The sequence below is a fragment of the Schistocerca serialis genome, chromosome 4, assembly GCF_023864345.2.
Source record: "Schistocerca serialis cubense isolate TAMUIC-IGC-003099 chromosome 4, iqSchSeri2.2, whole genome shotgun sequence".
Taxonomy (NCBI): Eukaryota; Metazoa; Arthropoda; class Insecta; order Orthoptera; family Acrididae; genus Schistocerca; species Schistocerca serialis.
The window spans coordinates 362,589,220-362,613,824 of record NC_064641.1 but is presented as its reverse complement, the minus strand read 5'-3'; positions in this window follow the sequence as shown (position 1 = coordinate 362,613,824).

Genomic DNA, 24,605 nt, shown 5'->3' with positions numbered 1-24,605 from the left:
AAACGAAGCCCACTTCTCCCTCCAAGGACATGTCAATACACGGAACTGCAAAATATGGGCAACGGAAAACCCGCACGCACTTCAGCAGGTACAACTTCATTCTGCAAAGGTGACTGTGTGTGGTGCGGGTTGACGGCATCGTTTATCGTACGGCCCAATTTTTTCTAGGAGATGAGTCTTGCGGGTCGTGGTACCTGCACCGTCACTGGCAAGCTCTGTGAGAGTCTTTTCAGCACCAACGTCATTCTGATCCTTCAACAGCGTGGAGGTGTGGGTGGGATCATTTTTATGCAGGATGCCGCTCCACTGCACATCGAGTAACCAGGGAAGCTGATGCTGCAGAGGCATTTCGGAAATGGTAGCATTATCAGTCGTAATGGCCCTACAGTCTGGCCACCGAGATCACCTGACCTTAATCCGTGTGACTTCTGGTTGTGGGGTTATTTGAAAGATGTTGTGTTCAATGCTCCAATTACGAACGTATTTAAACTGAAGCCACGCATTGCACAACGCATTCTGAACGTAAGTCCCGACACACTTAGATCTGTCGTGGAACATGCTGTTTGTCATCTTCAAGTTGTGGCAGAGAATGGTGGCCAGTATACTGAACAAGTTTTGCGCTAGTCTCACGACAAATATAAACCGATGTCACCTTGCTGTTTATGCAGTTTTTGGCCCCAGGACAGTTAAAAACTGACGTCAATTTGTTTTTATGTGGTTTATAGCATCATGCCGTCAGATGTCGTCCGACCTTGCCATGGTGGATGAGCATATCTAACAAACAGTGCCCCACCTGTTAAATGCCGAAATTGTGCAGTCATGCACACTGAACAGTACGAATGGTTTAAGTGTAACTCAAACCATAGCCGTTGTATTGAACTCCATCTTTCATTTGTAACCCACCACATTTACTTTGTGATGATTACAGCGCTATCTATTTGTGAAATTTTCTTCAAATTCCTTTTTCCCCATTATGTTTCTCCCTGCATCAATAATATGATGTCCAAATTTGACGTCATTTTGAGCAGTGGTCCCCTTTTTACATTCTTTCGAAACTTTAACTTTAACTATAGACACGCTCTAGATTTCCTCCGCTTCATGCTGTTTACGAATAAGACCACATTCAATCGTGATGATATTATGACTAGCTATGTGCTGACTAGCCATGTACACTCCTGGAAATGGAAAAAAGAACACATTGACACCGGTGTGTCAGACCCACCATACTTGCTCCGGACACTGCGAGAGGGCTGTACAAGCAATGATCACACGCACGGCACAGCGGACACACCAGGAACCGCGGTGTTGGCCGTCGAATGGCGCTAGCTGCGCAGCATTTGTGCACCGCCGCCGTCAGTGTCAGCCAGTTTGCCGTGGCATACGGAGCTCAATCGCAGTCTTTAACACTGGTAGCATGCCGCGACAGCGTGGACATGAACCGTATGTGCAGTTGACGGACTTTGAGCGAGGGTGTATAGTGGGCATGCGGGATGCCGGGTGGACGTACCGCCGAATTGCTCAACACGTGGGGCGTGAGGTCTCCACAGTAAATCGATGTTGTCGCCAGTGGTCGGCGGAAGGTGCACGTGCCCGTCGACCTGGGACCGGACCGCAGCGACACACGGATGCACGCCAAGACCGTAGGATCCTACGCAGTGCCGTAGGGGACCGCACCGCCCCTTCCCAGCAAATTAGGGACACTGTTGCTCCTGGGGTATCGGCAAGGACCATTCGCAACCGTCTCCATGAAGCTGGGCTACGGTCCCGCACACCGTTAGGCCGTCTTCCGCTCACGCCCCAACATCGTGCAGCCCGCCTCTAGTGGTGTCGCGACAGGCGTGAATGGAGGGACGAATGGAGACGTGTCGTCTTCAGCGATGAGAGTCGCTTCTGCCTTGGTGCCAATGATGGTCGTATGTGTGTTTGGCGCCGTACAGGTGAGCGCCACAATCAGGACTGCATACGACCGAGGCACACAGGGCCAACACCCGGCATCATGGTGTGGGGAGCGATCTCCTACACTGGCCGTACACCACTGGTGATCGTCGAGGGGACACTGAATAGTGCACGGTACATCCAAACCGTCATCGAACCCATCGTTCTACCATTCCTAGACCGGCAAGGGAACTTGCTGTTCCAACAGGACAATGCACGTCCGCATGTATCCCGTGCCACCCAACGTGCTCTAGAAGGTGTAAGTCAACTACCCTGGCCAGCAAGATCTCCGGATCTGTCCCCCATTGAGCATGTTTGGGACTGGATGAAGCGTCGTCTCACGCGGTCTGCACGTCCAGCACGAACGCTGGTCCAACTGAGGTGCCAGGTGGAAATGGCATGGCAAGCCGTTCCACAGGACTACATCCAGCATCTCTACGATCGTCTCCATGGGAGAATAGCAGCTTGCATCGCTGCGAAAGGTGGATATACACTGTACTAGTGCCGACATTGTGCATGCTCTGTTGCCTGTGTCTATGTGCCTGTGGTTCTGTCATTGTGATCATGTGACGTATCTGACCCCAGGAATGTGTCAATAAAGTTTCCCCTTCCTGGGACAATGAATTCACGGTGTTCTTATTTCAATTTCCAGGAGTGTATATAATCAAAAGTATCTACTCGTGGCTTCATCATCCTTCAACGATTTTCTGTGGATGATCACGACAGCAGCATGCCGTTACCAAGATATTCGTTTCCTGTGGAGCTGTTCTCTCCACTTCAAGCACAATATTTCGACGACCGACCCAGTCGTCTTCTTCGGGTGATGTCGGTTTTGCTGTTATGTGTACCAGCCAGAAGTCGAAATGTTGGGCATGAAATGAAGCACGAACTCAGGTAATCAACCGGAATGGCGTCTTTGGTACACTGCAACTGCTTTTGTTTTCTGTATCGTCAAAAGGAAGCAATTAGGCAGTTCTACGCAGCGACTGTCATCCTGTTCAACTTGACTAAGCCTTGGCCTCGGCAGAATGCTGACCGAAGGGGCCTAGGTGCGATTTCCCGCCGGATTGGAGATTTACTGAGCTTGCAGACTAGGCATTGTGTTGTTCTTATCTGTGTATCGCCTTAAAGACCACTCAAATCGGCTGAATGTGTCACGTGATTTCGTGCTAGTGTACAGCTTGACCCCAATGAAACTTCTGAAATGTCGTAACACACTGTCGTATAGTCATTTCACGGTTGAGATGGCTTTATGAGCAAGCCCCGAAAGCCAATATTAAATTTAAAAGGATTTAAAAATCTTGATTGGGTGCAAATTATCATGTCTTCTGGGTGTTTAGTTCTTCCCATTAATATCGCAATCAACCAGACACGTAGCTATTAGATTGTTCTTCTTTTTTTTTTTTTTTTTTTTTACAGATACATACGTTCACACTGACGTCAGTATGCTCAGACTTACTGGCGAAGTTTTATTTAACTTTTATAATCCACAATCCTGAACATGGTTGTTAGCAGCAACCGTAAGTAAGTTTCTAAATTAATAAATTACGCAGTCAATCAGTTGCCGAATTTTTAGACTCCCCCCAAGTTTCGATACCGCTTAGGGTGTCTTCTTCAGAAGAACAAAGAAGTACTTGAATTACATAAACGTAAAACATGTTACGTCTGTATAGAAAAATCTAGGTCATTTTATGAGCTTTAATTAAAATTAATTAGCTTAATAAAAGTTATCTAGATTCCTGTAAAATTAACTTCAAAAGTTGTAGACAAATTCGTCAGCATATGCGTACGTAATTTTGTCAGTGTGAACGTGTAATTAAAACTTGCCCACTATTTTAAGGAATGGCTAGTGATGACCTGCCCCACCAGCGGCCATAAACCAAATCCGTCCGTCTTGGCTACAATGGAAAACTCATTGATCAGGTACAAGGAATTTCCTACTAAAAGTAAGGAAGATTGACTGTGGAAATATCCTTGAGGTCAGGCACGGTAACTTGCTATTAACGCCGTCAGGCTGACTATCCAGAACGTGTAAGCAGGAACGATGACTAGCGAACTGGATTACGATAATCTGTCCCAAAGAAAAAGAAATGAAATATTGACAATAATCATAAAACTGGCAATATTCATAACTGCGCTATTACACAGTAAGTTGTGCGATAGCGGAAGAATTACTTCATAGCGGAGATTCGGTTTGGAAACATGAAACGAGTGATCATGTGTGCTCTTCTAAACATAGCTGCAAAGAAGCCATAGCTTAAAAAATGAAGTACTGGCGTTTAAATCGCCAAAAGTTCATGCAGACGATACATGACTTCATACACATTATACGAAATGACAGCGTGGGAGGAACAGTTTCAAACGTAAATGGCAATCAGTTGTCTTTAGAAGCACTGGCTCGTCATGTGTTACATTTCGAGGATGGCTAATCTAGTCTGCTAAAAGCCTCAAAACCTTTTCTGAAGCTAGAGGTCACTGACTGTCCAATGGCTTGCCCTTGGCATCAGAAATCATGCGTGCTAACTAGCGTAAATCGTCTTTCATACAATGACCTTATTATTCGATAGGGATGCAGAGTTAAGCAAAGATATGATAGTGATAAAAATAATTTTTTCGACACAGTAAAATAGGACGGTATATTGTTTGAAGACGCATAAATAACACGGTACAGTGCCAAGAATGAAATACAAAAGCAAAACAGACAAAGCATCACAATAATCACAGTTTGTATTGCTTACATTACGTCTGATTACAAGAAATAACAATAATAAAACCTATAAAGTGGAAATAATGTGACCCAAAGATTGCATGTGACGGCACCATGTGAGTGAGAGGTAAAGTGTGCTAGTTAGTGTCCAGTTATCTGGACATATTCGGTGTGAAGCCACTCGATTCACACTGACCGAACGCCATCCTTTTCTTCATTCTTGAAATCCTGGATACTTACGAGAACAAGGTAAAAACACTCCAAGAATAAGATTATGTCAACAAATTAGGTTTCTTTTAGTTGTGAGACACAGGCCGTGCAGCCGCATCACGGCTGTTACCTAAGGGCTACACTGCGTTACGAAATGACTGGGCCACGCTGCTAGGAATATGAGGAGAGCAAATAGAGTGGGGTAAGGAGGCTGCACCAGTCCCTCGTATTTCTTTAGTGTCTAGTAAAATAGCAGGCAGTCGAATAACGTGCTGAAACTATCCTCACAGGGTTGCAGTTCAGCAGTGCTGATTAAACACATCTTTTGAAATGGCATTAAGTGGAAACTGGCCATCCGCTGGTTTTCTTGCCGCCAAGAGACTCTGGACAAGATGTTCCCATTCACCTGAGAGTAGTGACACAATTCAGATGCTTAGGCTCAACGGTTAATGATCATTTCCAAATAATAATTAAATCGCAAACAAAAATTAGTCTCTCCAGTATCTCAGTATATGAAGATTAATTTTTTTTGTCAGACGGCAGCCGAATTGCGTCTTAAAAACTAAAGCATTTTTAATAACTAATTTTATAGAAAATTTAACTGAAATTAGTCTGGACTCAATTAATACAAATATATGGATCATCATTAATTCGGTAGCGCAGATATCTGTCTGTGATTTAATGTTACAATCGGTCCGCTTGCAGGAATAATTGACCATGTTGTAGTAGTAGTTTTATTCGTCCATAGACCACTTATGAGGATATTAGACATGTCTCGATATATACAAGCATTTACATACTTGCAGGTCTAGTTGACAAGGATGGAACTGGTAGTCGACTGTGGCCTTATACGAGGGTGTGCTGAAAAATAATGCGTCCGAAATTTTTATGTGAAAACTCTTGGGGATTTGTAAAAAAACAAACGTCATTAACATTGTTATTGACACTGTTATTCTTCATTTATACATATTTGCAGCCCTTTGCCGCTAGAAGGTTCTAGTTGGGAGAAATATGTTCGTCGACAAGGTGATTATGTTCAGAAATTAATATATAAACATGCAGAATGAAGATGTAGAATGTTAATAACGTTTGTTTTACTTACAAATCTTTAAGAATTCCGGCAGAAAAATTTCGAAGGCACTACTTTTCTACAAATCTTCATAGTGGGAACCATCCCAGCATTTTCCTGGCGTAATGTAGAGAAACCCCGGAAAACATTAACTACGATATTCTGATGTAGACTGGAACTTCCACTTCCTTGGAGACAATACTGGTCTGTTTAAAACGGCACTATCTCATTCGGTTAATCCCTAGTGTACACTACCATTTTGCAAAGAAGTTATTTAATAATCTGAAAGACTAGTTGTACACTATTCATTTATTTCTCACTCGCAGTCACACACACACCATACACGCCGTACATAGGTTGTTTCGTAATGTAACTCTAGACACACTATCAACTGACGTCAACCCACAGCGACGATGTTGAGTTTCCATTTTGTGTGCAGCAGGTTCTCATTTGCTAGCCTGAGATACTGAATCACCATTTCGCTATATGAGTGAGATGTTGAACTCAGGAGGAGGCTAAGGTGTTAGTATTATACAGTAAGATTTTCCCGAAAATAAGAAAAGGAGAAAACATAATGTAAAAATATTGCGTGAAATGACAGATGGTTATCGTTATTATTATATATTTGTGTTACACTTTTTACCAAACCTCTAGTCTTGTTATCTAAGTAATCCTTCACTGTATACAATGTATTGCTTGATAGATAACAGTTTTAATAGTCTTTTTAAATGTTTGTTTTAATAATCTGTTGCCGGCCGCGGTGGCCGAGCGGTTCTAGGCGCTTCAGTCCGGAACCGCGCGACTGCTACTGTCGCAGGTTCGAATCCTGCCTCGGGCATGGATGTGTGTGATGTCCTTAGGTTAGTTAGGTTTAAGTAGTTCTAAGTTCTAGGGGACTGATGACCTTCGATGTTAAGTCCCATAGTGTTCAGAGCAATTTGAACCATTTTGAATAATCTGTTTAATCTCCTGAAACAATTTGTGGTAGAGTTTCAGTCTTTCTTAGGATATTCCGTTTTGAGCTTTACGTTTATTATTTCATGGTAATGGTAGTTCAGTCTGGATCCCATTCCATGGTCATGGACAGAACTGTTTGTGCATCAATTATCAAGGCTATTTCTGAGGAGTGCAAGGGATTGGTAATTATACTCCCACAGTTAGTTTTGAGGGGTTTACAATAAGTAATGAAACACATTTGTTTTCTCTGTCAGTTTCTATTCCAAAAAATTCGGAATTTTTTGTGGGACATTGAAGATTATTCCCGCTGCAGAGCTTATGGCTTCATGAAGTTCTTATCGGTGGCGGCGGTGTACGTAGCCTTAAAAATGGCGTTTGTAACGGAGGTGAGTTCCAAGCCGACAGCCGTCATTGAGTTCCTTTTCGCGGAAAACCAGAACTTTGGAGATATCCATAGGTGCTTGTAGAATGACTGTGGAGGCCTGGGAGAGAACAAATACACGGTGAGTCACTGGGCGAGACGTCTACCTAACAAGATCGCCCAAACACGGCCGATCTCCGGCGTGCGGGCCGGTCGCACACAGCTGTGACTCCTACAGTTTTGGAACGTGCGCGCAATCTCATTCGATGTGATCGACGAATAACAATCAGACACATCGCTGCTCCACTGGACGTCTCTGTTGGTAGTTCTGACAAACCCGTCCACTAACTGGGGTAAGCAAAGGTGTGTCTCTGTCCCTCGCCGCCTAAAAGGAGATCATAGACACCTTCTGACTTCCATCTGTTTGGCCCAATGAAGGATGTCCTCAGCGGGAGGCAGTTAGTGTGTAATGGGGAGTTTACTGATCCAGCAACACGTTGGCTCCGACGTCGACCAGTAGTGTGGTACTGGTGGCGTAAAGCGGTCTCATTGTATGGAGATTATATTGAAAAGCAGGTTTTTGTAGCCAAAAGAGTAGAGAATAATGTGGTGTTCTGGAATCCTCAATAAAACCAATATACTTTAAGAAAAAATGTGTTCCATTACTTACCCATCGTAAAATCCCCAGTGTTTTGAACAGATTTTCGCAGTGATCTCGAGTACTGTTATTGGTCGTTATTCTTTTTGACCTTTTCTGTTGTTTGACGACTGTGTTTGTATTTTGCTTATTTTATGTATTAGCTCGGCCAAAAAATTCCATATCTAAAAACTGAGTGTAGATATGAACAGTATGTAACTGAAAGACTGCCTGATTACATTCTCTTTGCAAGTATGTCTGTGTGTTCGCTTCACCTTGTGTTTGTTACGGAGAGTGCAGTGGTGCCACCTAAATTTGATTCAACAACGTCATTTTCTCTCTTCAAACTCAAATTCACTGCGTATTTACTTTCTTTATATTGAACACCACTGTATTGGATATTGACGAACTATAAACTTCCTTGATGATCTTATCTGGTTCCTCTCTAAGGAGTTCTTTTGTCAGTCACTGTAACGTTGCTGTCATCATCAAAGAGAATTTTTCACCATGACTAACTCTAATGAGGAGTATGCTGTTTTTATCTTGGCCTGTCAGTGCCAAGAGTATAGTTTTGCTACTTTGGTCGTGACATCAGCTCGCCTTACCTAATAGTACAAACGTAAAGGATGGTAAATATGTGCAGAGAACACTGTAGTATTGGCAGCCGAAATTTCCACTAAACAAATTATGTTTATACGAATCATAACTACTGAAAACCCTAAATCAATAGGGCGAAACGTGTCCTCTCGAGGAATAAAAAATATTGAGCTGCAAAACACAGGCAGTAATTATACTCTTATATGACATAAATATTAAGGAAAATGATTTCGGAATGGACAAACGATTAACGTTAAAGCCATACAGTACGGCAGTTTAAGGGTGGGTAGCAGACGCTATAAACGACGGACTCCCTCAGCCCTTGACCCAGACTGAGGCCCAACTGCCAGAGGACGTATTTTCAGCCCTATCCCGGCCGCTCATAAAGTAAAGACGGCTTAAATAAGAGCAGATAAAATGCCATGATTACCCCAGGCGGCCTAAGCTTCGGGGGCTGTTAACTCGGTTGCTTTGAACGACGGCGGCAGTAACCAATGGCCTATGAGTGCCTTTAAATCAACATTACGTGGCTTTCGTACGAGTAAGCTTTGCCGAACAACGCCTGCAGTGCTCAAACTCATGTATAAGCATGAATGACGAGAGCCTTTGGAACATCCATTTTCTGTTTCGCTCCATAAACACTAGTGCGTAGTTTACAACGAGGAATGTGACAGTACTATGTAGGCAAGTGGCAATACCATAATAAGATTCCCTGGCGAAAAACAATAAGCTTAAGTTACTGCCTGGGCTCATGCAGCAAACATAGAAAAATTAAAAGAGGAGAGGGATCAGACAGATCGCGTTCTCTTCCTCTTATAAGATTTGCGAGTTTAACAAGCTTCGTGACGTTATAAATTTATAAAAATAGTGTAACTAGAATAATTGATATGAATGTGCATATGAACTATACATTCTTTGACAAAAAATCTTCTATGAAATAATGAACATAAGCATTTTCGATCCTGAACGTCCGTATTTAACTCCTAAGTTTCTATAGCAGTTCTGTAGTATCCTACAACATCAAAATGAACTCGTTTGTACGATTTATTATGCCATCTGTCCTTGTATAATATTTATGTAGAGCTGCTTCCTTAGGTTAACTGCTGCGATTTCCAAGAACAAGGCTCTTTTCCAACATGTTCTCTATATTGGACATAGTGAATCTTCCTCACCGGTCAGTTGCATAAACAAGTATTTATTTTTACAGGCATCTTCAGCACCACGCCTTTTGTGGTCAGTTATTTACAACAGGAGTTGTGCTCTCCTTCGCATTGTTTGGATTCTGAACGAAAAACCGTCAGCCGAAGACTCATGCTACAAAGCATTACATTGATTCTGCCAATTTCCTTGTCAAAAGAGTTCGGAGGAACCAAAATAGCACAAGTTTACACGTCCACGTCAAGAGCTGGTTATGAGGAAATAGAATATACGAAGGGGACACCATAACTATTACTACTTATATGACGGCGTGCTGAAAAGTTACGGTTTCGAATTCTTATGTGAAAACTCTTAAAACGTTTTAAATAAAAAATACGTTATTAACATTCTACATCTTTGTTCTTAATGTCTACATATTTCATTCACAATATACTCACTCCCGCGACGAACATATTTTCCCCAACAAGAGACCAGTTTGTTAATGCCGTCACTGTAGAATCTCTGAGCCACAACCTCACCTCTGCTTACACAGCTTCATTACTACCACAGTGAAGCCCTCGAAGGTGTTCTTTGGGTTTTGGAAACAGATGAAAATCGAATAGCGCCAAGTCAGGATTGTATGAAGGATGATCGATGACTGTGCACCCAATGCATCGGATTGTTGCAGGTGTCGCAGATCTCGTGTGTGGTCTGGCATTGCCAACTCTTCCAATTTCGGAACTCGATTACAGAGCGCTGTTTCTCATGCTTCCACATAGTTACGTGACACACCGCCATGTTACATGTTATAATTCGGTGCAGTCTAGCTGCAAAGAGTTGCAGTCTTCGTCAGCGAAGAGGGCATGTCGACCGAGTAATATTCATGACATATAATACCCCAACCGATATTAAGAACACAATAAAAAATTACTGAGTCATTACTTTTCAATGCTCACTCGCATTATAATATTGTGTTAGTGCATAAGTTCGTAGGCTTCTTCCATAAGTTTACTAAACACAAGAGATATACATAAAAAAGATTTTAGTCGTCAATAATACACTACTGGCCATTACAATTGCTACACCACGAAGATGACGTGCAACAGACGCGAAATTTAACCGACAGGAAGTAGATGTGATATGCAAATGATTAGCTTTTCAGAGCATTCACAGAAGGTTGGCGCCGGTGGCGACACCTAAACGTACTGACATGAGGAAAGTTTCCAACCGATTTCTCATACACAAACAGCAGTTGACGGCGTTGCCAGGTGAAACGTTGTTGTGATTCCTCGTGTAAGGAGGCGAAATGCGTACCACCACGTTTCCGACTGTGATAAAGGTCGGATTGTAGCCTATCGCGTTGGCGGTTTATCGTATCGCGAAATTGCTGCTCGTGTTGGTCGAGATCCATGACTGTTAGCAGAATATGGTTCAAAATGGTTCAAATGGCTCTGAGCACTATGGGACGTAACATCTGAGGTCATCAGTCCCCTAGAACTTAGAACTACTTAAATCTACCTAACCTAAGGACAACACACTCATCCATGCCCGAGGCAGGATTCGAACCTACGACCGTAGCGGTCGCGCGGTTCCAGACTGAAGCGCCTAGAACCGCTTGGCCACACCAACCGGCGCAGAATATGTAATCGGTGGGTTTAGGAGGGTAATACAGACGCCGTGCTTGATCCCAACGCCGGCCGCGGTGGTCTAGCGGTTCTAGGCGCTCAGTCCGGAACCGCGCGGCAGCTACGGTCGCAGGTTAGAGTCCTGCCTCGGGCATAGATGGGTGTGATGTCCTTAGGTTAGTTAGGTTTAAGTAGGTCTAAGTTCTAGGGGACTGATGACCACAGATGTTAAGTCCCATAGTGCTCAGAGCCATTTGAACCATTTTTTGATCCCAACGGCCTCGTATCACTAGCAGTCGAGATGACACGCATGGCTGTAAGGGATCGTGCAGCCACGTCTCGATCCCTGAGTCAACAGATGGGGACGTTTGCAACACAACAACACATCCTCCAGATCTCTCACCTATTGAAAACGTCTGGTCAATGGTGGCCGAGCAACTGGCTCGTCACAATACGCCAGTCACTACTCTTGATGAACTGTGGTATCGTGTTGAAGCTGCATGGGCAGCTGTACCTGTACACGCCGTCCAAGCTCTGTTTGACTCAATGCCCAGGCGTATCAAGGCCGTTATTGCGAACAGTGGTGCTTGTTCTGGGTACTGATTTCTCAGGATCTATGCACCCAAATTGCGTGGAAATGTAATCACATGTCAGTTCTAGTATAACATATTTGTCCAATGAATACCCGTTTATCATCTGCATTTCTTCTTGGTGTAGCAATTTTAATGGCCAGTAGTGTATATCCTCTTTCACTATTTACAACAAGTCTTGCAAAGTTGAGGCAACTTCTAGATTCCAATTTAAAAATCACCTGGTTTTGAGGCGAAGAAGTCGAGCCATGTGGGGATCGCATTTTATCCAGAAGGGAAGTTGCTTGAAGGTTGCTCGATAGAGAGAGGAAAAGGTGAAAATCTGAGGGCGTTAAGTTCAGGTGAATAATGTTGGTGTGGAATGATTTCCCAACCCAACTCCTGTATAACTTTTTTTGTCAGTCTAGCAGAATGCAGTCGGGTGTTATCACGGAGTAGCATCACTTCGCACAGACTTCCTGGTCGTTATCCTTGGACTGCTTCTGCAAGACGTCTCAGCTGTTGACAATAAATGTCAGTAGTGATGTTTACACCACGGGAACCAATTTGTAGTGTACCACACCATTACTGTTCCAACATTTGCATAACATTATCTTTTGTGGATGCGAGGAGGTCTCTGTACGGGGAGCTGCTGCTTTGTTTGGGCTCAACCGTTCCTTTCTTTTCCCTACGTTAGCGTAAACAGACCACTTCTCGTCACCAGTTATGGTAAGGACAGAAATGGTGGCTGTTGTTCACAAGCCAATTGATAACGAGCAACAGAGACGCCAGCCGCTGATTGTAGTGATTTCGGCTTAGAGCATGAGGTACCCATACACACGATTTTTGAACCTTCACCATTACATGCAAATGTCTTACGATGGTGCAATGGTCACAGATCATACAATCTGTCAGTTCGCGAGTACGCTGACTTGAATCATTGAGGCTTAATCCCTTTAAACAATCTTCATAAAACCCCGAAGGTTTTCTCGAAAGTGCAGAGTCACTAATCTCAAAACGATCCTCCTTAAAATGCGGAAACCATTTTCTTACCGTGCTCTGTCCAGTGGCATTATCCCCACACACGGTGCCAATGTTTCTGGTTGCCTCCGCTATTCCCACCCAACTACTGAACTCAAGCAGAAGAATATGTCGGAAATGTTACGATTTCTGCAGTTGGCACCTATTTTGTGGCCCCCATGGCTCCACTTATTACCTCCAAATTACGAAATGACAATACATAAACTCAAATAGGAATCGTGAAGTACAAATAGAGAGTGACAATCGATAAATAAACCGATAGCAACTGGAATATCAACATGCAAACCAAAAACTTTACGAATGTACGCACCAGCCTAATAAATGTCATCATTTAAGTACCTAACGACGAAAAACGTCTTGTAAGGACAAAGCTCTGGTCACCGTGAAAGACGACCTGACGGGCCTACAAGGTTCTCTGTGCCCCAAAAAAATAGAGGTCACCGAAGAAACGTCGAATTAATATCCCATGCATTTTACTCAAACAATCCTTTCTGGAATCCTTTCGCGTTCACATTCACATAATTCACACGTAATCCGTGTTAGAAGATGTCTAGTAAACCGTAAAACCGATAATTTTTATGTAGCTGTAACATGCCTGATGCACATTAATGCAGAGTAGTGGTGCCTGTAGAAACAATCTAAAGACGTTAGCATCAAGAGGTTGATCAGAAAGCTTTCACAATTAAAGGTAATCAACGAAATTAAAACCTTCCACAGAAATGACAGCAGTTAACGATAAAATAACTCTCCTTTATGGAGCCCTTGCAAACATTACTTTAGGGGAGGACGTAGGGTAGACTGGTTACAGTCTTGGAACAGAAACACTTAACAATGGATCTGTTATGGACAATTTGTAGTTTTTTAATGATAGCAGCGTGTACATTCGCGACGAAAAGCTAACAGTTCAGTCACGAAATTAAGCTCTTCATGCAATAAATCTGCGATGTTAAGTCTACTTTAAAATTCGTCTACAGAACGGCTGTTATGCGATAAGAGTGAACGCTTTATTAATTTACACGAAGAACGGCAGAAGAAAAGGACCCTCATTCTCTCAAGGAAACGGCACAACGACCGAGTAATTATGCCGTGATTTATTTTTCATTTTCTGAATAAGAATGTCCTGTTGTAGCAGCAGACAAACTTGCCTTTTTTATAATATAATGAAAGACAATACAGCAGATGTAAAGGAACACAAATGAGTATGCTGTTCGAGAGTGGAACGGTACAAAGTAGTCAAAAGTGTTTCGATCAACCCTCTGCCAAGCACTTAAAGGTGAACTGCAGACTTCTTGTATAGCTGTAGATGTACTAGCACTGATAATACGGTGGTTTCTGCCTTTCCTGGGACAGCTCAGTCACTCAGAAACTACTAAATCGATCGATCTTAAGGTTTTACTGTATGTTGTTGTTGTTCTGGTCTTCAGCCCTGAGACTGATTTGATGCAGCTCTCCATGCTACTCTATCCTGTGCAAGCTTCTTCATCTCCCAGTACTTACTGCACCCTACATCCTTCTGAATCTGCTTAGTGTATTCGTCTCTTGGTCTCCCTCTACGTTTTTTATCCTCCACGCTGCCCTCCAATGCTAAATTTCTGGTCCCTTGATGCCTTAGAATATGCCCTACCAACCGATCCCTTCTTCTTGTCAAGTTGTGCCACAAACTCCTCTTCTCCCCAATTCTATTCAGTACCTCCTCATTAGTTATGTGATCTACCCATCTAATCTTCAGCATTCTTCTGTAGCACCACATTTCGAAAGCTTCTATTCTCTTCTTGTCCAAACTATTTATCGTCCATGTTTCACTTCCATACATAACTACACTCCATACAAATACTTTCAGAAACGACTTCCTGGCACTTAAATCTATAGTCGATGTTAACAAATTTCTCTTCTTCAGTAACGCTTTCCTTGTCACTGCCAGTCTACATTTTATATCGTCTCTACTTCGACCATCATCAGTTATTTTGCTCCCCAAATAGCAAAACACCTTTACTACTTTAAGAGTCTCATTTCCTAATCCAATTCCCTCAGCATCGCCCGACTTAATTCGACTACATTCCATTATCCTCGTTTTGCTTTTGTTGATGTTCAATTTACATCCTCCTTTCAAGACACCACCCATTCCGTTCAACTGCTCTTCCTAGTCCTTTGCTGTCTCTGACAGAATTACAATGTCTTCTGTGAACCTCAAAGTTTTTATTTCTTCTCCATCGATTTTAATACCTACTCCGAATTTTTCTTTCGTTTCCTTTACTGCTTGCTCAATATACAGATTGAATAACATCGGGGAGAGGCTACAACCCTGTCTCACTCCCTTCCCAACCACTGCTTCCCTTTCGTGCCCCTCGACTGTCATAACTGCCATCTGTTTTCTGTACAAATTGTAAATAGCCTTTCGCTCCCTGTATTTTACCCCTGCCACCTTCAGAATTTGAAAGAGAGTATTCCAGTCAACATTGTCAAAAGCTTTCTCTAAGTCTACAAATGCTAGAAACGTAGGTTTGCCTTTCCTTAATCTTTGTTCTAACATAAGTCGTAAGGTCAGTATTGCCTCAGGTGTTCCAACATTTATACGGAATCCAAACTGATCTTCCCCGAGGTCGGCTTCTACTAGTTTTTCCATTCGTCTGTAAAGAATTCGTGTTAGTACTTTGCAGGTGTGGCTTATTAAACTGATGGTTCGGTAATTTTCACATCTGTCAATACCTGCTTTCTTTGGGATTGGAATTATTATATTCTTCTTGAAGTGTGAGGGTATTTCGCCTGTGTCATACATCTTGCTCACCAGATGGTAGAGTTTTGTCAGGACTGGCTCTCCCAAGGCCGTCAGCAGTTCTAATGGAGTATTGTCTACTCCCGGGGCCTTGTTTCGACTCAGGTCTTTCAGTTCTCTCTCAAACTCTTTACGCAGTATCGTATGTCCCATTTCATCTTCATCTACATCCTCTTCCGTTTCCATAATATTTTGCTCAAGTACATCGCCGTTGTATAGACCCTCGATATACTCCTTCCACCTTTCTGCTTTTCCTTCTTTGCTTAGAATTGGGTTTCGATCTGAGTTCTTGAAATTCACACAAGTGGCTCTCTTTTCTCCAAAGGTCTCTTTAATTTTCCTGTAGGCAGTATCTATCTTGCCCCTAGTGAGATAAGCCTCTGCATCCTTACATTTGTCCTGTAACCATCCCTGCTTAGCCATTTTGCACTTCCTGTTGATCTCATTTTTGAGACGTTTCTATTCCTTTTTGCCTACTTCATTTACTGCATTTTTATATTTTCTCCTTTCATCAATTAAATTCAATATTTATTCTGTTTTTACTGTATATACCGGATAAATAGAGACCTATTTCCGTTTTAAACTACTCTCTTCTTACTCTTTTGCCTTTGTCCCCTATTTGCATGGGATTCGCTTGTTAATTGTGGAGGGTATCCGGACGCTCTTCCTTTCGCCACTCCTTTAACTCCCGCTCCCGTGACCCCCCCCCCCCCTCCCCATCCCTCCTCATGCGGTGTGCATTTGTGTGTCACATCGGTTTGCGTCTATTATTAACTCATGTAGCAGTGTGAAAATGTTTTCTGAATGTTTGCGAAGCGTGTAAATGAGGTGAGATGTGCGTACTACCTCGATTTTCACCTAGTCAGATGTGGGAAAATGCCTAAAAACCACATCCAGGCAGCTGACACACCGGCCTGCGTCGATACTCCGTCGGCTCCTAACTATCCGGGACGAGCGCACTTTCTCGACCACCGGAAGCAGCGAGCGGGGCTGCGGGGTCGTGTTGAATTAACCTAAATCCTAATCAGCTTCTCATAGTCGGAGTTCACAGTGATGTTAAATTTTTTAAAGAAAATCATATTCGTTGTTGACTGCAGAAATTATTTATTTCACATGTCAGTGTGGTCATTTTGAACAGATAACGTATGAATTTTTACCCTACTCTGTTATAAATTGATTTTCCTGTCTTGTCCCCTTGTGCCTTACGAGTATATCATTACATAGAAATCTGCATGTTGTCAGTAGATGCAAGAAGGTTTTTTGATTTGAAGCTTGCAATTACTGTTGGTGGAATGTATTATCTCTGATAAGTGCACAGATAGTCTGACTTGTGAATGTATTTTCAGACAACGGCCTCACTCCATCTGTAAACAGTGTGTTCAAACATTCATCGTTGATCACACTGTGAAAAGGCTTATTTTTGACGACGACCTGTATTCATGTCGGTGGATTTTAAAGTCTCGTATGCTGAAGCCAAAAATAAATAGTGTAATTTTTTTTCAATATTTTTATAATATACTAATGTCTACAAGAGATGTTTGTGCATATCTATATGCATACTCTGTACTTCATTTTTTTAATGTTTTAGTTTTTGCAGAACCACTTGAAAATGGCACGAAGGCCGAAATTGCAATTGTGAAATAAATAATTTCTACAGTCAACGCGAATGTGAAATCCTTTAAATAATGTAAATTTTTTCGAGGGTCTGAAGTGAAAGAGATGATCCAGTTTCACTTTTCGACCCATATACACACAACAAAAATGTTTTGCATCATCCTGGTTCCCATAACTCCTGAAGATAGACGTTGACCGTGGATATTGTATCACAGACACGGTCCGTTCATCTATTTAGAGATGTCACTAAACCCGCCCAAAGATGTAAACAACCATGCATGAGCAGCGTGTGTTAGACGGACGGGGTCCGACAGCCGATCAGTTTCAGCCATTCCACCAGGAAGGAGGTACACGGCTCGTGTTGTCTGCAGTTCAACCATGCCTTGACGGTCAATACCGCGGTTCGACCGCGTCCGCGTTGTTACTTTCTGCCAGGAAGGTCTCTCAACAAGGGAAGCGTCCAGGCGTCTCGGAGTAAACCAAAGCGATGTTGTTCGGACATGGAGGAGATAGAGAGAGACAGGAACTGTCGATGACATACCTCGTTCAGGCCTCCCTAGTGCTATTACTGCAGTGTAAGACCGCTACCTACCGATTGTGGTTCGGAGAAACCCTGACAGCAACGCCGCCATGTTGAATAATGCTTTTCGTGCAGCCACAGGACATCGTGTTACGATTCAAACTATGCGCAATAGGTTGCATAATGAGCAACTTCACTCCCGACGTCCATGGCGAGGTCCATCTCCACGACACCATGAAGTGCGGTACAAATGGGCTCAACAACATGCCGAAATGACCGCTCAAGATTGGCATCACGTTCTCTTCACCGATGAGTGTCGCATATGCTTCAACCAGACAATCGTCGAAGACGGGTTTGGAGGCAATCCGGTAAGGCTGAACGCCTTAGACACACTGTCCATCGAGTGCAGGAAGGTGGAGGTTCCCTGCTGTTTTGGGGTGGCATTATTTGTGGCCGACGTACGCCGCTGATGGTAATGGAAGGCACCGTAACGGCTGTACGATACGTGAATGCCATCCTCCGACCGATAGTGCAACCATATTGGCAGCATATTGGCGAGGCATTCGTCATCATGGATGGCAATTCACGCCCCCATCGTGCACATCTTGTGAATGACTTTGTTCAGGATAACGACATCAGTCGACTAGAGTGGCCAGCTTGTTCTCCAGACATAGACCCTATCGAACATGCCTAGGATAGATTGAAAAGGGCTGTTTATGTACGACGTGACTCACCAATCACTCTGAGGGATCTATGCTGAATCGCCGTTGAGGACTGGGACAATCTGGACCAACAGTTCGTTGATGAACTTGTGGATAGTATGCCACGGCGAATACAGGCAAGCCTCAATGCAAGAGGACGTGCTACTGGGTATTAGAGGTACCGGTGTGTACAGCAATATGGACCACCACCTCCGAAGGTCTCGCTGTATGGTGGTACAACAAGCAAGAGGACGTGCTACTGGGTATTAGAGGTACCGGCGTGTACAGCAATATGGACCACCACCTCCGAAGGTCTCGCCGTATGGTGGTACAACAAGCAACGTGTGGTTTTCATGAGCCATAAAAAGAGCTAAAATGATGTTTATGTTGATCTCTATTCCAGTTTTCTGTACAGATTCCGGAACTCTCGGAACCGAAGTGATGGAAAACTTTTTTGATGTGTGTATACTACTATGGAAATTTTGTGCACAGAGTTAAAGTTTCTTGTGCCTCTATAGTCAATCGTTTAGACGTAATGTTGGGTCGCTGTGGCGTGGTTAATAGATTTTAAGGAAATCATCTCATATTATACAGTGAGGTTGCAAAAAGACATGGGATAGCAATATGCAAGTCTACAGATGGCAGCAGTATCGCATACACAAGGTACAAAAGGGCGGTGCATAGGCGGAGCTTTCATTTGTACTCAGGTGATTCACGTGAAAAGGCGAGCGATGTGATAATGGCCGCACGACGGGAATTCACAGGCTCTGAACGCAGAATGTTAGTTGGAGCTAGACTCATGGGACTTTCCATTTCGGAAATCGTTGGAGACTTCAGTATTCCCAGATCCACAGTGTCAAGCGTGTGCCGAGAATACCAAATTTCAAGTATTAACTCTCACCACGGACAACGCACTGGTTGACGGTCTTCACTGAACAACCGAGAGCAGCGAGGTTTCGTAGGGCTGTCACTGTTAACTAACAAGCAACACTGCGTGAAATAAACGCAGAAATCAATGTAGGACATAGGACGAATGTATCCGTTAGGACTGTGCAGCGAAATCTGACGTTAAATGGCTATGGCAGCAAACGACCGAGTGAATTCCTTTGCTAAAAGCAAGACATCGTCTGCAGCACTTCTCCTGGGTTCGTGACCATACCGGTGGGTTCGGTTGGACTCTGGACGACTGGATAACCATGACCTGGTCAGATCAGCCCCGATTTCAGTTAGTAATAGCTGATGGTAAGATTCGAGTGTGGCGTAGATGCCTCCAACCATGAACCCAAGTCGTCAACAACAAGGCACTGTGCAAGCTGGCGGTGGCTCCGTAATGGTGTGAGATGTGTTTTCATGAAATGGACTGGTTCCAGTGGTCCAACTGAGCCAATCATTCACTGGAAACGGTTATGATCTGCTATTTAGAGACAATCTGCAGCCATTCATGGACCCAATGTTCACAAACAACGATGGAATTTTTATGGATGACAATGCACCATGTCACCGGGCCACAGTTTTTCGCGATTGGTTTGAAGAACATTCTGGATATTTAGAGCGAATTAGTTAACCAGTCAGATCCCCTAACATGAATCACATCGAACATTTATGGGATGTAATCGAGAGGTCAGTTAGTGCAGAAAATCCTACACCGGCAACTCTATCGCTATTACGGACGGCTATAGAGGCAGCGTGGCTCAATATTTCTGCAGAGGACTTCCAACTACTCGTTGACCCCAAATACATGTCGAGTTGCTGAACTACGCCGGCCAAAAGGAGGTCCGACACGTTACTAGAAGGTATCCCATGACTTTTGTCACCTCAGCGTATGTTTAATTTTTTACATTCAGTATCATTTAGGAGTATAAAGAACAACTTTGGGCTACGTTCTATTCGTGTGGATGCTACATTTGCTATGTCTTACAAAGCTCATCAAATTCAAAATGAAGATGAGGAGATATTGCGTGAACAAATCCTGCAGCTGCAATAACTTAAGTCTGTAAAGATACGACTTTGGTCAGTTTTGATGTGGTTTCACTTTTTACATATGTACCTCTTATGGACTCACTACATCTCTTTGGAAATAGGCTGGGAGCTGACATTACAGCGCTGTTTGAGGCCACCCTATCCTCTACAAATTTTTTTATGTAACAACGAGTTTTATGAGAAATCAGACGGCGTCGCCATGGGGAGTTCTTTATCTCCCCTGGTGGCGAATCTTTTTATAGAAGACTAAGGAGCGAGACTCGCCTCAGCCATTTTTAAACCAATAGTATATTGGCGATGTGTTGACGACACTTTTATAGTTTGGCTTCTTGGTTTGGATCGTCTGCGAGTGTTCCTACAACATCTGAACTCCATACACGAAAACACAAAATTTACTATGGAGTTGGAGAAGGAGGGTAGCCTGCCGCTTTTAGACGCCATGTTGCGACGTAAGAGCAGTGGCACACTTGGTCATTCAGTATACAGAAAGCCCACTCACACATACCTTCACTTGCAGGCCACTAGTTGCCACCATCCCTCACAAACGATAGGTGTTTTGAAGACCTTGATTCACCGAGCCCATGTCATCACTGACACCGATAGTTTGCAAACGGAACTGGAGCGCCTGCAGACTGTGTTTCTGAAGAATGGGTATTCGTCCCAACAAGTGGAGAGAGCGCTGCAGACCTGTAAGCGACAGAGCAAAGAAAAGGAAGAGTCCTTTAAAACGACTGCCTGTTTACCATGTATTGCTAATACCTCAGTGCAGATAGGCAGAATACTAAGAGAATATAAAGTGAAAACAATCTTTCGCCATCCTGAAAAAATTTCGTTGCTGCTGGGATCTGTGAAAGACGACCTAGATGTGCGCAGAGCAGGTGTTTACAGGATTCCGTGGGAATGCGACAAATCTTATATAGTGCAAACGACGCGTACTGTGCATTGTAGAACATCAGCGGCGTACTCGCCTCCTTCAGCCTTGTAAGTCTGCCATTGCCGAACACTGTATTTCCACTGGTCATGTAATGAACTACAATGAGACCAAAATTGTGGACCACACATCTAACTTTTGGAGTTCCGTTATTAATGAATCCGTGGAAACACGACTGCCTGACAGTGAGTATCTTATTAATGGAGACGGTGGATTTCAATTGAATTCGGCGTGGAATCCAATCGTTGAAAAACTATGTGACCTCCGTAGTCGGCGTAGTTCTGTGATGGAACCGTGGGAAGACAATCGAATTGATATCGATGCGGCGAGTTTTCACAACGGACGGCGCGCGGCGCAGCAGAACGGAATGCGCTCAAGTAGCGCATGCGCAACGCCAAGTGAGTCCACCACGCATGTGCCGGCGGGGCCTTAAATACCAGAGCACAGTGCGTTTTCGTCAGTATCATCTGAAGATGGCCAGAAGACTCTGCGCTGAAATATTGTGGCAGGAAGTTACAAACACCCCGCAGTTCGCCCGAAATTTTGTGAAACTAATCAATACTATTTAAAATACTTTGTGGGCGATATTTATGATTTCAAAACTAGTTAGATGATTTAATATTGCAGATAAAATATAATCACTGATGTTAATATTAATGATAGTACGATATAACGCTGATGCTAGTGGTGAATGTAAATTAACGTGGTGAGAACAGTATGACTCTGTGGTCCCATGGGATCACAGATAGCGAATAAGAAAAAAGTGTGGTGGAGGTTGGGGACGGAAGGAAAATGGATGTTCTGCAGCGAAGAACTGTGACTAGGGTTGCAAAGAGGACTATATTTTGGGACGGATCTTATCGTCGTGGTGTGGGAGTTGATTCAGATTCCGCCAGGAGATGATTAAGGTATGAAGAGACATGTTATGACTCAGCAGGGTACCTGGATGGGTGATTAATTTGTGGAATAATTGGTGCATGGATTGGGTTTTGCAATTAATGTACGAGATCTGAAGGCACTGTAGGATGAGAAGAAAATATGGAATCCTAGCGACATTTCCCCACGGTACTTTTTCGTAGTAGACTCTCCAAACAAAAACGGAATGGACTAAGTCAATGGACGTACACCGTAACGTTAAAGGCACATGGTAAGGGCGGTTCAGTAACAGATAGCACGTCACCCTTGATTTCGGAACTCGGCGTTACTGTTAACAGACTAAAAGCGGCTTTCATAAACACCAGTAAAACAATTCATTTGTTGAAATTAATTCCCTCTTCAAGCTGTGCTTCCTGCTGCGTGGAATGTGGTAAATTCGATAATCCAAGTACGATTACACTGAACAATATCTAAAAAAAAATGAAGGACTATTTTTCTATTAGAGTAGCTCTTAGCTCCATGCTAAATGTATTTGCCATTTCATCCGGCTTTGTAAAATGGTACTTAAAGTTCTTTCCCCTGTCTTTCATCATGTATAATACACACACACACACACACACACACACATATATATATATAAGAGCCCCTGACTACCAACCCATTCTGTGAAAGCCGCACATGAATAGCACTTTCAATTTCCGCAATAACTGCTCGTATGTTAGACAACAAACAGAATGTCATAATACTTAGAAAGTGAATTCCTTGTACAAACATACACCTTTTACAGAAAACAGTGCTCACTGACATTAAAAAAAACTAAAATCAGGGTAAACGGAGCCAACGGCCTTGCCACAGTGGTAACACTGATTCCCGTCAGATCACCGAAGTTAAGTGCTGTCGGGCGGGACTAGCACTGGGATGGGTGACCATCCGGTCTGCCGAGAGCTGTTGGCAAGCGGGGTGCACTCAGCCCTTGTGCGGCAAACTGAAGAGCTACTTGATCGAGAATTAGCGACTCCGGTCTCATAAACTGACATACGGCCGGGAGAGCGGTTTGCTGACCGCATGCCCCTCCACATCTGCATTGAGTGACGCCTGTGGGCTGAGCATAACACAGCGACCGGTCGGTTCCGTTGGGCCTTCCAAGGCCTGTTCAGACGGAGAGGGTAAACTAAAATATCAGTGTTGTGTGTTGCAGGATTCTAGTGCCAGTCGTTTATGAGTTATAGTATTTCAAAAAGTTCCCACACCTACACTTGTTTGTGCTACTCAACCTGTGTAGTTGCTAGGTATGATGTTATGTTTGCTCACAGTGTGCTTGGGTGTTCCTTGAGTGCACTGCAACTTGATAATCAGTTTGTGTGTGACAGTCCGCGCAGTAAGTCGTGAGTGCATGATGGGATTTACCTATGCAGAAAAAACCGACAACCTCATATTGTATGGAGAGTGTAGGAAGAATGCAGTTTGTTCTTGCAAGGTGTATGCGGCAAGATATACCAATACACGTCAACCATTTGGGCAATTTTTTATCAACCTGTCCAAACCGTTACATGAAGGTGGTAGTGTAACAACTACACAACGTAACAGAAGGAAATAAGTGATGACAGAAGAGACAAAAATTAATGTTCTCGTTACTGTTGCAGTTGATCCTCACATTAGCTCCCGTGCAATCGCACGAGAAATTGACATGAGTCAGACATGTGTCCTATATATTCTCCATCGACATAGGTTCTATCCATGACCCATCTCTCTCCACCGAGAGACCAATGGAAACGATTGTGAGGCTCGTGTTAACTTCTGCACGTGGGCATTATGACTGGATATTCCAGATGTATCTTGTATCTTGTTTAGTGATGAAGTCACATTTATCAGTCGTGGCCGCCGAAACATGTACTATTGGTCTGTTGACAATCCCTTTTGGCTTCGTCAGGTGGAACAGCGGCCATGGAGCGAAAATGTGCGGTGTGTGATAGTGAACCATCAGACTAGGAGGAACCTTTGGTAGCAACGTGATGGCTGTTTAACCCATTCTGCACGAAATACTACAGCATGTCTTTGCTAATTGTTTCCAAATTGTTCGACTGGGCGCAGAGGACCTGTACCTGGGCCGGTTCGTTACCGGGATTTGACACCTGTATACTAATTTCTTCGGCGAAAGTTGAAAGACGCTGCCTACAAAGACATAGCAACCACACCTATGATATGCAACGACGTGTTGCTGTAGCCCGCACGGGTATTTCCGCTGAAATGCTAGGACGTGTACAGCAGCCGCTCCGTGCCAGACTGTATGCATATATGTATTGCCACTGCCGGTGGTCATTTTGAATACAACCTGTGATGATCAAATGTCTCGTTACTGGTCATA